We start from the raw sequence: 15865 nt of genomic DNA, 5'->3' as shown, positions 1-15865 counted from the left end.
GAAGCTGTGGGGAGTGATCACACAACCCTAAGGAGGGGTGAAGAGTCAGAAGAGAGTGAGAATTAGGAAGCAGCAGAGGTAGATTCCAACCTGGAATTTCTGGTGCTAAATTTAATTCACTTTCCATCACATCATCACATTTGGGTACCAAAAGACTCAACTCCTCTCTGGGTTTAGAGGTCTCTGCCTTGAAACCTGCTTCCACAGATTAAGTCTGTTGTTGCTCTACCCCTTTTCAATGAAGCATCGGAAAAAAATATCTCAGCGATGCTCACTTTGACAATATATATACTAGATTTGGAACAAAGAAGATTAGTATGGCCCCTGGGCAAGGATGGTACAAATTCATGAAGCATTCCAAATTTTTCCATCTTGGTTACATAAAACTGAAGTGTTTTTACAGAAGTAAAACCAATATGGTTAGAATTAGATGGGAGAGTTAACTGAGGAAAAAATCTTTGCAGCAAATTTCTTTGGTGAAAGTTAAATATACAAAATATATGGGAAATTGATATAAATATGTAGGAACAAGAGCCATTTTCCAATAGATAAATGGTTGAAGGGCATAAACAGGAAGTTTTCCAATGAAGCAATTCAACCCATCAAAATAATATTTAAGGGGGCAGCTAGGTGGCGCAGTGGATAGAGCACTGGCCCTGGAGTCAGAAGGACCTGAGTTCAGATCCAACCTCAGACACTTAACACGTACTAGCTGTGTGACCCTGGGCAAGTCACTTAACCCCAATTGCCTCACACACAAATGATGATGATGATGTTCCAAATAACTAATAATAAGAGAAACGCAAACTTAAACTTAGCCTCACAACCATCGAATTGATGAAGAATGACAAAAAGGGAAATTAGCAATTATTGAAGGGGCTACTAGAAGACAGGTGATACCAATGTACTTTTGGTAGAGCTGAATTGGTCCAGCCATTCTGGAAAGCAATATCCCCCAAAGTCCCTAAACTGCATATGCCCTCTGACCCAGAAATACCACTAGTAGATGTGTCAAAGATGAAAGTCAGAGGATAAGACTCATAAAAAAATGTATAGCGGTATTTTTTGTCACCGCAAATAACTGGAGACAGAAATCTATGCCTATCAACTGGAAAATGGCTGAACAAATTCTGGTATGTGAAGATCATAAAATAGTATTATGCTATAAGAAACAGCATATACAATGAGTTCACAGAAGCCTGGAAAAACTTGAATGATCTAATACAAAGTGAAGTTAGCAGAAGCTGGAGGATAATTTACACAGTAACCACAATAATATAAAGAGAAACAATTCTGAATGACATCAGAATTCTGATCAATGCAGTGAGCAATCAGGACTACAGAAGACTAATACCAAAGCACACCTCTCTTGACAGAGGTGAAAGATGAGGGGTGTAGGATGAGACATAAATTTTCAGAAATGGCCAATTGTTTTCCTTGACTATACTTTTTTTTTGGGGGGGGGGGCAATGAGGCTTAAGTGACTTGCCCAGGGTCACACAGCTAGTAAGTGTCAAGTGTCTGAGACCGGATTTGAACTCAGGTCCTCCTGAATCCAGGGCCGGTGCTTTATCTACTGTGCCACCTAGCTGCCCCCCTTGACTGTACTTTTAAAAAAATCAAATGTCTATTAAATGTTTACTGTGGTGTAAAGTGCTGAGGATAGATGACAAAAATGAAACAGTCCCTGTTCTCAAGGAGTTTACATTCTATGGGGGTAGACAACAAAAACAAATATATTTTGTGGTTATTGTCGTTCAGTTATGTCTGACTCTTCATGACCCTATTTGGGATTTTCTTGGCAAAGATACTGAAGTGGTTTGCCACTTCCTTCTCCATTTACAGATGAGGAAGCTGAGGCAAACAGGTTAAGTGACTTGCTCAGGGTCACACAGCCAGTAAGTATCTGAAGCCAGATTTGAACTCAGGAAGATGAGTCTTCCTGACTCCAGACCTGGCGCTCTATCCACTGTGCCACCTAATTGTCCAAAAACCTCATATAGAAACTGAAATTTGAGATTATAATATTTTTAAGACACAAGAGATTCTAAGACACAGACGTGAGGACACAGAGTATTCCTAAAACGGAGGACAGTCAGTATAAAGGCATGGAGATAGGAGATAAAATGTGATGTATAAGAAATAGCAAGAAGCCTCTTACTAGGCTTCAGAATGAGGGGAATAATTATGACAAGGATGGAAAGGTAGATTGAGGCCAGGTGGCAAAGGGCTTTAAAAACCAGAGAAGTTTATATTTGATCCTAAAGGCAAAAGGGAGCTTCAGGGGCTTATTAAGTAAGGGATCAACATGGAAAAAAAATTATTTTAAAGGCTATGTGAAGGATCGACAAAAGTGGGGAGAAACTTGCAGGCCCGTAAGAGAATTTCTATTTGAGGAGTTAGTTACTGGGTAGTTATAGAGATGAAACAGAAAAGAGTTGGTGTCCATGGAATATTAAACAAATTGAGAAGAGAGCAGAAGAAGGTTCAAGAGGAGACAGAAACAAGCAGAGCAGTTTTGCTACTACAATTTAATATGCTCTATAAAAAAAAAAGTGTATGACAGAGGTCCGAGTTTCATATACAATCCTCTTTTTTGCCCTTTGTATATTAAAATATTCACGTTTGTTGATGTTTGTGGAATTCATAATAAAAAAAAAGAAAATTCAAAATCAGATCCAATCCAATCAAACAAACAAAATGCCCCAGGCTTGCTTACCACCCGAGTGCCCCAGAGGTGGGGCCACCGCTGAAACTGATGGCACAACCCCAGCACTCAGTCTCGTTTGCCCTCCCTGTTGGCTCCAGAGGGTGTGGCTTAACCCCAGGCCCTTCTCAAGGACTGAATCTGGAGCCTCGGGATCACAAAATTTCAGGACGGAAAAGGCTGCCAGATGCCATCCTGTCCAATGCATATCTGAACAAGGATTCCCTCTACACAACAGTAGACTTGACAAATGGTCACCCAGTCTTGGGCTGATAACTTCCAGTTAGGGGATCCTCACTATTTCCCAGGGTACTTTTAGATAGCTCTAATTTCTGATGATGATGTTGTTGTCATTTAAATAAGTTTCATTGTTTTATTTTGACATAAAAGTCATTTCTTGAAGGAGTTCCCTTCCCACTCCCAAACTGAATGCTCCCTTGGAACAAAGAGAACAGTTAAGCAAAAACAACTGATACAGCGACAGTGTACACAACCCTCTGCCTTTGTGGCCTTCTTGAAAGGTGTGTGTGTGGGGGGGGGAGAATAGAGCTTTACACGTAAGGAGTAGGTTTTTCCTAACATTAAACTGAAATCTGCCTCACTGCAACTCCTACTGAGTTATTTCTAGCTTCTGCCCCTTGGGGCTAAACAGAAAATTGTGATCCTGCTTCTACATAACCAGGGGAGTGCTGAAGCCAGCTAGAACTAGTTCCCCTGGCTCAGTGTTCAAGTCAACATGAGCATTTACACCTCTTGGCAAACACTACAAATCAGGGCTTGGTATATTGTTTTGTTGATTGTCTAGGGTTGACAAAGTGATGACAGCTAGGTGGCACAATGGATAGAGTGCTGGATCTGAGTTAAAATCCAGCCTCAGAAACTACCTGGGTGACCTTGGACAAGTCACTTAACCCTACTTGCCTCTTTCTTCATCAGTAAAATGATCTGGAAAAGGAAATGGTAAACCATTCCAGTCTGTCTCCAAAAAAACCCCAAACGAGGTCACAATGAGTTGGACATGAGTGAAAAATAAAAGCTCTCTAAAAGCACTCAAGCTTTCTTCATTGCTATGAATTGCTGGCTACTCACATCTCCAGTACACATTAGGACAAAGAAAAACAGTTCAGGGAAAAAATCTAATGAAGAAACTATGTCTGACAACATATATGATACTCTTCCCTGGTAATCCCCTACCTCTATGCCATGAGAGAGGAGGCATATTTCATTACCCTTCCTTTTGGACTTACATTACCTTTTCCATTCCTCAGAATTCATTCTCCTTTTAGTGATGTCATCATTATTGTAGTCACTGTAATTATTGTTTTCCTGGTTCTTGTTATTTCAGGGAGATTCAACTTAAAAATTCTTTCCACATTTTCCTTAATTCTTCATCTCATTATATCTTGCGGCAAAACAATATCTCATTACATTCATATACCATAGGGTTTTTCTCAACCAATTCTTAATGTATAGACTCCAATTTTGTTTCTATTTATTCACAACCACAAAGACTGCTGCTATAAATATTTTGGTATATTTTGGATCTTTTTTTGCTGTCTTTGACTTCCTTTGGCATATGTCCAGCAATGAGACTGCTTAGTCAAAGGTTAGAAAGAGTTTAGTCACTTCCTTTTCAGGCAGTTAGATAGAGTGGTAGACTTCAAGTATGGAAGACCTGAGTTTGAATGCTGCCTCAGACATTTACCAGATGTATGACCTTGAGTTAGTTACTTAACCTCTGTCAGCCTCAGTTTCCTCATCTTGAAAATGGGAATAATAATAGCACCTAATCTTACAGGTTCGTGGTGAGGTTCAAATGACATAATAGATAAAGTGCTTCCCATACCTTAAAACACTATGTAAATGCTAGATAGAGTAATGTCCCTGGGCAAGTAAGTCGCTTAACCTTAATTTGTTTGCCTCAGTTTCTTCATCAGTAATATGAGCTGGAGAAGGAAATGGCAAACCATTCCAATGTCTTTGCCAAGAAAACCCCCCAAATGAGGTCACAAAGAGTTGGACACAACTGAAATGACTCAACAACAACAATCTCAGGTGTTTGTTGTGAAGATCAAATGACATAATAAGTAAAGTACTTAGAAAACCTTAAAAGCACTATGTAAATGCTAGATATAATAATTATTATTACCAATTAATAATAGTAATTACTAATTTCTTTCATAATTCCAAATTGAAATCCAGAATGGTTGGGCCACTTTATAGCACCACCATCATCATTTTTGTCTTCCAACTTTCCTTCTCACTTGACTGTTCCCATGTTGTCATCTTTGCCAGTCTATAGTCTATGATCTTTTAAAGACCACTGGAAGTGGCTCATCAATCACACCTGCAGGACCCTCTGATGTTCATCTGAACCTGATGACTTGAACTCATCAAGGATTAATTCAACATTTATCTTGAGTTCCAACCTGCCATTTTTCTTTTGTCCTTTCCAGTCTGAAGATCATTCTCCTTGATAGAAAAAAACAGAAGCAACCTAAGAGTTAGGTAATTCTGCCTATCCTTCATCACTGATTATTATCCCATCCACCCCTAGCATGGCTGCTCTCCTGGCTTTGATCCTCTTTGTTTCCTCAATATAGATTTTTAAAATATCCTTTTTGTTGTCATTTATTCACTTTACTCACCAGCTTCAGTTCATTCTGAGCATTACCACACCTAATTCTATTCCCACAGGACAATGCCATATTTCAATATTGACACCATTACTGGCTCTTGCTCCTATCCTCTACTTATATCCTTTTAACATCTAAATTGGTTTATGAGCTCCCTATGCAGCCACATTGGTCTCTTTAAACAATTCCCCCTTTTCTTTCTCATTACAATTACTTCTCTTTGCTTCTCCAGAATTCTTCAGAGCTCTTCTTCCCTCCTAGGCTAACTTCCCTTTTAGTCTGTAGGATCCTAGCTATCCTATCTCTAATCCCTTCAAAATTAGTCTCCCCTAAATCTAATCTGCATGTCAAACCAGGCCCTGGTTTCTTTTCCTTCTCTATCACAAATTATAATATTGTATCAGAATTTCATCCTAAGGTTTCCATCATTAAGTAACCAGTTTTTCTTTTTGCAGGGCAGTGAGGGTTAAGTGACTTGCCTAGGGTCACACAGCTAGTAAGTATCAAGTGTCTGTGGCCAGATTTGAACTCAGATCCTTCTGAATTCAGGACTGGTGCTTTATCCACTTGCCACCTAGCTGCCCCCAGCCAGTTTTTCTTGAACTAGAGTTTTCTTTAGCTGGGCCTTCCTTGTCCTAAAATCTTCTGCCATGTGATTACACATTCCCTGTGTCTGAACCCTTTGAGAAAGCAATACATCCACTCTTCATTATGTATGAACTTCCAATTAGTTCCAATTAGGACTACCTGGGGACTAGGTGGTCCACCAATCAATTAACAAGGATTTAATAAAAAAAAAAACCTATAATGAGGTTTTACGAGGGGCAGTGTAGTGTGGTGGATAGAGATCTGACCTTGAAACCAGGAAGACTTAGGTTCAAGTCCAAACTCTGATACATATTGGCCGTATGTCCCAGGACAAGTCACTTAACCCCCCAGTGCTCAGGCATTCTCTAACACTGTGAGTTGCAGACAAGGTGCTAACCTGCATTGAAAAGGTTTTCCCACCTCAGTCCAGCCCCTCTCCTATGTTCCAGAAACTGTGCTAGTCATTGGGGATACATAGACAAAAATAAAACAATCCCTCAAAGGCCTTGCATTACAGAAAGATAACATGTACATGTATATAAATATAAGCTATTTACTATGTAACTCTAAAGGTAATCTAAAAAATCGAAGGTAATTTAGAAGGGTAGGAAGGCACCAGCAGGTAGGTGAATTAAGAAGGGCTTCAGGTAAGGAGTGGCACTTGAGCTGAACTTTGAAAGAAATTGGCAATGGATTCCAAGAGGCAGAGAGGAAGAAGCGTCCAGACATATGGAGACCAACAAAGACATCAATGCTCCTGCCCTTCCCCCAATACTTATTTATTCCTTTGACACCCTTTGACCCAGATGGGTCAACCTCCAGTCCTGGCCTCTGTCAGAAACTACATTTGGCTATTTCCTTGCCCTGGAACCCACCTCCAATTAATGGAGCTCTCCATTAATTCTAGTAGCTTCTTGGCTTGTTTTCTCATAATCTTGACTACAGTCACATCCATGCTAGATAAACATAAAATTGTGGATAATTGTAAAATGTGGAGTCAATACTTACTCTACCCTGTTTCTCACCAAAGTGCCTGAGTAATTACATTGCAACCTGCTATAACCATTGAGAATACAAACTTTGTCCTCTCACCATCCAGTCCAGGATCAGGGATCGAGAAATAAGAGGCAAAAAAGTGTGTCTCACCCCCTTAACATCTTGAGATGAGGTAAATGAACTGGTTCTCATTGTAAGTTCAGTCTCATCCCTGGGGATGTGAGCATGAGCTATTTGCTGACCCAGACACCTGACCCAGCCTCCCTGCCGCCTCCACCACCTGCTTCCTGGTGTTTAGAGATAGAACAGGCTGGTGTCTCTTCAAATCATTGTAAGACTTTGGAAGGTAGAAGCCCCAAGCTATTGGTATTTCACCATCCTTTGGCTAACAATATGCTTCTCTTCATTCTTGTGATTCAGACCATTCCTATCTTCTCATTAGTGTCCAGCTCAGTCCCATCTGTCCCTACTTCTTATCTTCTTCTATTTTCCCTCTCCGTGTTACCCTCCACACATTCTATCAACAACAAATTCCCCTTCATGCTAATTTTTTTTGCAGGGCAATGAGAGTTAAGTGACTTGCCAAGGGTCACACAGCTAGTAAGTATCAAGTGTCTGAGGCTGGATTTGAACTCAGGTCCTCCTTAATCCAGGGCCAGTGTTCTATCCACTGCACCACCTAGCTGCCCCCCATACTAAATATCTTTCTCTCATATTCCTTCCATCTTCTTGCATTCATGTGAACCTGACTTCCTGAAGAAAACACTACATCTCTGGCCATGATTTCTAGCACTAAAGTGCTCCTTCTTTCACATATCTCTTCACACAAGACCAGGGACTGAGACAGGCATATTCATTGTTCCTTGGTGCCATTTCTAAATACTCTCTTCCCACAATCACTCAGCAACCTCTTCTCCTTTAAAATTCATTCCATCAGCCTGTATCACCCAGTCTGGATGTTTGTTTACTATAATCTACTGGCCTAGAGGCCACTCTCCTCCCTCCTTTGTCAAAGAGTTCAGTACTTGGATAAAAGTCTTCCTCTTTGGGGGCAGCTAGGTGGCGCAGTGGATAAAGCACCAGCCCTAGATTCAGGAGTACCTGAGTTCAAATCTGGCCTCAGACACTTGACACTTACTAGCTGTGTGACCCTGGGCAAGTCACTTAACCCCCATTGCTCTGCAAAAAAAAAAAAAAAAGTCTTCCTCTTCATCCCAACCCTTCTGCTCACGTATACTGAAGTCCCCAGAAAAGCCCTGATCTGCTAATTTGATAACCTCTTCAACACCCATATTTTTCCTCCCCCTCAGCCACCCAGTAAGAATGGTGAGAAGATCTCACAATCACTCATAACAGCACTGCCTCTGCAGTACCGAACTCTGAAATTCCCCACTCTGCTCATAATCTCTTGTCCTTCCTTCTTTCTACCTCACTCTTCTGATACCTATTCTTCATTCTCACTATGACCTCCAACCTCTGTAACTTCCCTGCTCTGACCTTTTCACTTACAGAATCAATCAGCCCAAAACTTCAGAGGTGTCTTGAGGCACAACTTTACCCATCCGCTCAAACACACACACGTATTGTGTGTATGTATATACATATGTATACACTTATATTGTCTCTAATATGCATATCTTATATAATTATATCATTTACTGTGTGCTGGTTACTTTTACATTGGAAAGCTATATCAAAGTTAACCAACCAAGATAGTTCTCTGTACATGGTCCATCTCTCCAGTAAAGGGTAATGGCCATTTCTTTTTTTTTTTTTAATTTGTCTCTAGTATCTGGCCTAGTACTTTTCACATCATAGGCTATCTACTTCAACTCCTGATTTTATAGATGAAGAAATAGGCTCTACGTTGGACTGTGATTTGCTGTCAGTCATACAGCTAATCAGTGTTTGAGCAGGAGTTTGAACTATAACCTCTGAGTTATTCAGTGTTCTGTCTGCTACATCATACATGTCTCATTCTGTAAAAGAATGCAGCCAAAGATTGGCTAGCTTCTTTGGTTGCCATATCACACTGTTTCCTAGTGACCAATTATGTCCCCATGCTACTTCTCTTCCTTCTTCAAATCTGCTTTTTCTTTCTTGTATCCTTTTCCTGGGCAGCCAGGTGGTACAGTGGATAGAGCACTGACCCTGGAGTCAAGAGGACCTGAGTTCAAATCTCACCTCAGACATTTAAGCTTTGTGACCCTGGGCAAGTCACTTAACCCCAGTTGCTTTAAACATCTGGGGCCATCTCCAGTTGTCCTGATATATATATATATATATATATATATATATATATATATATATATATATATATATATATATATATATATATATATATATATATATATATCTTGCCACTGGTCCCAGATGGCTCTGGAGGAGAGAGTGACACTGATGACCTTGCATAGCCCTACCTTTCTTAAATCCAATTCACTACAAGTCATGACATCACGCTGATGTCATGGTCCTCTTCCAGAAATGACGGACAAACAACACCCTTTTCTCACTCCTTCTCCCTTCTCTTATTCTCCCTCAGATTTTTTGGGGGTGAGGCAATTGGGGTTAAGTGACTTGCCCAGAGTCACACAACTAGTAAGTGTTAAGGGTCTGAGGCTGGATTTGAACTCAGGTCCTCCTGAATCCAGGGCCAGTGCTCTATCGACTACGCCACCTAGCTGCCCCTTCTCCCTCAGAGTTTTATAAGATCCCTTATTATCTATTTTCTTGTCATAGTATCATTAGTGTTTTTTGTGTTTTTGTAAAAAGCAATCGATTCTACTTAGGCTTATTAATTGTGTTCATTATAATTATGCTGATTACATGACATATAATTAGGTATAGTATGTCCTGATAATTTTAAAATTCTCCCTTGTTAGTTGTTTTTACTTGTTCTTTTTATAATAAGATATGTAAGTCAGTGGTTTGTCTTTGTAAATCTTTTTTTTTTTTAAATCCTTCATTTGATTGATTAGTTCAATTGCTTTTTCATTTTCCATTTCATTTCATTATGGTATTACTTTAATTATATGGTTTAAAAATTTTGGCTCTTTCCTGTAGTCTTTAGATGTAGTCTTGGCTTGGAGGTTCATCATTTTTCCCTTTTTATTTCAGGTTGATAAAGACATCAGATGCTGTGAATTTTCATCTAAAAACAAATTTAACCACATCCCATCAGTTCAAATAGGTGGTGTTTATGTTCTCATTGTTTTTAAGAATGGTCTGTTATTGTTTTCTAGATTTCCTTCCTCATCTAATTGTATGCAGATGGTTGGATATGGTTTAAACTGGGTTGTTGTTGTTTTTAATCTTGAAACCTGTGCTTCCACTGGGAAAGGGAACTTCTAACCAGAAAATTTCTTCCACCAATGCAGAAAGGTAACTGCTCTTCTATTTCTTAGAGAATTGCACTTAGAGGACCCTGCCAACTTCAGAAAAAAGCAAAGGGCAGGGTTAGCTGTACTCCTTTGGGGCACAAAAACAAAAAATTCACCCACAAGCCAACTAAATGTGGTAAATTGAAATAACTCTATCTAGTCAGACACTCTGTGACTTGCCCAGTACTGACTTATTACAACACGAACCCTGGACCCCGCTCTTTTTTTTTTTTTTTTTTTGCGGGGCAATGGGGGTTAAGTGACTTGCCCAGGGTCACACAGCTGGTAAGTGTCAAATGTCTGAGGCCGGATTTGAACTCAGGTACTCCTGAATCCAGGGCCGGTGCTTTATCCACTGCGCCACCTAGCCGCCCCCTGGACCCCACTCTTAACAGGCCATTTCTTGGACTTCATGGTTTTGACACTGCTTCTACTTCAGAAATTTCCTCTGTCTTTTTTAGCTCTATGTATCATTTGCTGAAAATCTTGATCTCTGTTCACACCTCAGTTCTGACCTCTATCCACCTGCACAGGAGAACTTCTCACCTCCAACCCTCCTTTATACTCCTTTCTTTTACCTCAAATCTCTTCCCAAATTAGAGAGACTCAATCAGCACAATGGAGCTAACCTAGTCAGACCCTAATCTTGATCAGAAATGTTCTCAGCAGAACAGTACACTTTGTATAAGCACTCATTGAAGATGGCCTTATGAGGTTAGGACTATTAAAGTTTAAACTGGCCAAGCTAAACTAAAAGACAGGGGTCTGGGGTAGCTCTCCATGAATGAGAAGAGAGACACACCTTGAGAAGCAAGAGAGATAAGCACATTAGGCATGGCTGCTGCTCCCCTCATTCCAGCTTCCCCCACCCCCAAAGAGAACTTACCACAGTCAGATGATCACCCCATCTATCTCTCTGCCATGTGTCCTCTACTAAAGCTTTTGCCTTTCTCCTTCGAGGAGCTTGGTATCTCAGAGAATCGTCTCTGTGCCATCTCCTTTCAGACTCCTCTCGAGGTTTCCTTTCTTTAGTGCTTAAATAAAAGACTGTTTTATTCTAATTGGATTTGTGTGGGAGAGGTATAATTCTTTAAACAGGAATACCTAAGGACCCCCACACCAACCATTTCCCCCGTGGCAATTTGGCATTCCATTATCTTCAATGTTCCAGGGGATGCAGAATAAGTTGATTGAAACACAACAGGGACTTCTGTGGTAGCACATTGAACTCCACTGCTTTCATATACCTGCACTCAATTTTACACAGAGAAGTACAAACTGTTTGTAGTATATGACAGGGGACCTGCCACTGAAGGACTTTGCTTAATAGAAAACAGTAGCTTGTTCTTCTGAAGAAGAAAAGAAAGAACCTAGCAGGTAAACATAGCCTAAATGATTCACCTTTTTCAATGTAGTGATCAGGGCAACAGATCAATAGCTTGGAGAGTCTATGTCATATCCCTGGTGTTGCCACTAATTCTTTGACAGCTTTTCTCATCTGCAAAATTAAGGTTATTACATCATAACATAGAATAAAAACTGTTGTGTACATGTACCACTCTGTGTACACTCTCATTTGAGAAGGGACAACTCTGTGAGCTCCCCCTCCCATTGGGAGCTTAGAGTTCCGGAGGGCAGCTGATTCCTGCTCCTCTGAGGTCTCTAGGGATTGATAATTATAAGGAGTCATGATTTAAAACAGTAATGAAGGCTTTAGAGCATGCCCAGATCACCTAACATGGAGGTTCCCTGCTTCTGGGAGAATGTCTTGCATTCCTTTAGGATGTAGGTGGGAGTAACCTCTTGTGATTGGCTGAGTATCTGAAAGCAACTGCATCTTTAAAACCTGTGAGACTGGAACACTTTCAGAGAGGGGAAAAGCTCACCCACAGCAAGGGCATCCTGAAGTGAACCAATGGGGATGGGGCAGTGGCAAGGGAAGGGCTACCTTCTCTTCCCTTTTAGGTCCAGTGACCTCCGAGATACAGCTGGGACTTCAGGTTGGATATATTTTGTTGGATATGCCCTTGTCATTTCCAGGTACATGAAGTGGAAGCCCCACTGGACAGAGTCAAGTCGTGGCAACGTTGGAGCTAGGATTCCAGGCAAGATGTTGATCAGCCACAGCAGGGGAACCCAGAGGAATAAGGGTGCTTGAGACTTAAGCCCAAACTGGGGCTTTGGACTTGGCACATTCTCCTCTTACATACACAAAGTCCCTTAGGGAGAACAAGGTCAAATTACAATGGTAATGAGACACACATGTAAAGACCATGTGTTCTTCACAGAGGGGTAAACTACTGACTTCTGGCCCAGAAAGTCCTTTTCTTCCTTTGTTGAGTCCTTGTGAAGTTCTTAGGTGGTATTCTCTGCTAGGCTCTGAGGATAAGCACCTGTCTATACTCCATAGCCAATGTTTCTCTCCAGCCCAAGGGGTCACAATGTCTGAAGCTTCTGTGGTTCTTGGGTGACTGTCTTTCCACCCATTTACATGTGCTTCCACTTTCATCAGCCACTGCCTCCCTTGTGGCCCCTGCTACTTTGGGGTGGACTCTACTACTGACTCCTGGTTTTGATAGGATTTCTTTTTTTAAGAAAATGCATTTTATTTTAAATGTATGGAATAAAATAAGCATTTCCATAACATAGTATAATAAAAAAGTTGATTGCACATGAAACTGCAAATCTGTTGTATAGATCTTGCTATTCCTTTTAAATATATGTTATCGGGGACAGCTAGATGGCACAGTGGATAAAGCACCAGCCCTGAATTCAGGAGGACCTGAGTTCAAATCCGTCCTCAGACACTTGACACTTACTAGCTGTGTGACCCTGGGTAAGTCACTTAACCCTCGTTGCCCAACAAAACAAAACAAAACAAAAAAAAGAAGTGTTGTCTATATATATAATGTTATCAGGTCAATTTCTTTTCTCCCCTTTTTTCTTCCCTCACAATGCCCCATCCTAGAGATGGCCACCATTAGAAACAAATAGATATATATGTGCAAAATTATTCTATACACACTTATATTTATTAGTTCTTTCTCTGGATGCAGATAACATCATTGCTACATCTTCATGCATCCCTTATTTTTAATTTGGGTATAATAGCCAAAATGACTTAGTCACTCAAAGTCATTCTTTTTTTTTTTTTGGTGGGGTAATGAGGGTTAAGTGACTTGCCCAGGGTCACACAGCTAGTAAATGTCAAGTTTCTGAGGCTGGATTTGAACTCAGGTCCTCCTGAATCCAGGGCCAGTGCTTTATCCAGTGTGCCACCTAGCTACCCCCTAAAGTCATTCTTAAAACAATATTGCTGTTACTGTATACCATGTTCACTTGATTCTACTAACTCCGCCCTTCACCATTTTATGCAAGTCTTTCCATGTTTTTCTAAGATCATCGAGCTCATCATTTCTTATAGCACAGTAGTATTTCATCACAATCATATACCACAATTTGTTCAGCCATCCCCCAATTAATGGGGATCCCTGTAATTTCCAGTTCTTTGCCACCACAAAGCTGCTATAAACATCCCATTCACATTCAAAGTTATAATTACTATTTGTGAATTTCCCTCCATCTTATTTTTACTCACTGTTTTCTTTCTCAGCTGCTCTTTTTACCCAACTCCTGTTACCACATCTTTTCTCCTCACCTTTCCACTCCCCATTCCACCCACCTCTCTAAGAGTTCCCCCCCAACTTTCCTCCCACCCTCCCAATCCCAATGCACACATCTCTCCAAAAGTCCCTCCCCAACATCGTAACCCAGTTTTCTCACCTCTCTCCATGTTCAGAAGACTTCTACACCATTCCAGATGTCTGTGTTGTTTCCCCTTCAGCCCAGATGACAGTAACATCCAAACATTACCAGGCCTCCACCCCCACCTGCTTCCTTTGTATTAGTTTTTCCTTTCGTGCCCCATTTTAATAATATAATTGCTCCCTTTTACCTTTTCCTATCCAATGTTGTTGTTTTTTTTAATCACCCCATCAAACACAAGCCAGCCCCAACCTTTCCTTCAAACTACCTTAGTGCTGACCAGAAGTGATCTGGGCCTATGGCTGTGGATGAGGAGTGAGCACATGCCAGGTGAGTGTGCTACCTGCAGGGAGCAAGAACATTTTGGGAACAGTATAGCCAGAGGCCCTAACTGTGGCTTGGAGGAGGAGAGGAGTCCCTGAGGTTGAGCACCAGGACACAACTCAAAAAAAACAAAACAGTAGGAAGGACCTGAGGCCTATGGTAACAGTGATAGGATTTCTGATTGCTCTGATAGATATCCCAAACTCATCAAGTTGCCACTCAGACAACTCCATTTTCAGATACTCTTTTACCTCAGATCAAAGAAGAAAACAAATATACACAGACAAATACACAAAATAGAGGTGTCATGTGGTCCTGGGCACATGGCAACCAGGTATGGGGATGTGGTTTGCTTCATTCACTTGAAGCAGTTTTTTGTCTAACTTGATACCGAAAAGGAAAAGAGACTAAGAAATTATGAGGCTATCCCTTTTGTATGAGAACTCGGTTCTGGCTCGGTACATCCTGAGTCATTGGTTCTTTTGGCTCCATAGCAAGTTAAAATGTTTTTGTCATCACACCAGCACCAGTCCCTCAGTCACACATGACTCAAGATAGACTTCCAAAGTTCCATATGTTGCATTGGAGCCTGGCAGAGGCTCCAATACACTATCTGTAATTGCTCTGTATAACCCACAGGAAAGGCAAATTGGAATGTGCTCTAAGCACTGGGCCCTCATTGGCCAATCCCACCATTACCTAGGTATTGCTATTTCCAGTTTATAGATGAGATAAAATGATTTGCCCATGGTCACAAAGGTAGTAAGAGCAATATTTTAATCCAAGTCTCTGACTCCCAAGTCTTGTTTTTGATCTACCATACCATTTAACTCTCTATTAGAGCAAAGCCTTTAAATATATCATAAATCTGTACCTGAAACACTTTTATGAGACAGCTAGGTAGCTCAGTGGATACAACTCTGTACCTGAAGTCAGAAAGACCTGAATTCAAATTTATCCTTAGAAGCTAACTCGTTATATGACTTTAGATGAGTCATTTAACCCTTTTTCTCAGTTTCCTTAGCTGTCAAAGGAGGGGATTGTAACACTGACTACCCTGGCTATTACTGCCTAAAGATCATTTCTTTTCTTTTCTTTTCTTTCTTTCTTTTTTTTTGGTGATTCAATTGGGGTTAAGTGACTTGCCCAGGATCACACAGCTAGAACATATCAAGGGTCTGAGGCCGGATTTGAACTCAGGTACTCCTGAATCCAGGGCCAGTGCTCTATCCCTTGCACCACCTAGCTGCCCCTCCTAAAGACCATTTCAACACTCTCTCTAAGTTGTCCCATATCTTTAAGGTGAATTATGGGTGTCTAGGTTCTCAGCAAATGACTCCAGCCCTAAGTAATGTTGTTCCTTCAATAATAGGAAGTGGTCCCCTATAGCCCAGTTCCATAAGCCATGCATAGTTAAATGTGCTTTTACACAGAAATATTTATTTGAAAAGATAATCATAAATATACAA

At 40.7% G+C, this 15865-nt stretch overlaps 1 pseudogene; it reads left to right on the top strand.

Annotated features, from left to right (window-relative positions):
- The first annotated feature begins 267 nt into the window (after window positions 1-267).
- Window positions 268-367, top strand: LOC122752296 (annotated as a pseudogene).
- Window positions 368-15865: the final 15498 nt, after the last annotated feature.

This window comes from Dromiciops gliroides, chromosome 3, assembly GCF_019393635.1.
Source record: "Dromiciops gliroides isolate mDroGli1 chromosome 3, mDroGli1.pri, whole genome shotgun sequence".
Classification (NCBI taxonomy): domain Eukaryota; kingdom Metazoa; phylum Chordata; class Mammalia; order Microbiotheria; family Microbiotheriidae; genus Dromiciops; species Dromiciops gliroides.
The sequence above is the reverse complement of the archived record's forward strand: the minus strand, read 5'-3'. Positions and strand labels throughout refer to the sequence as shown.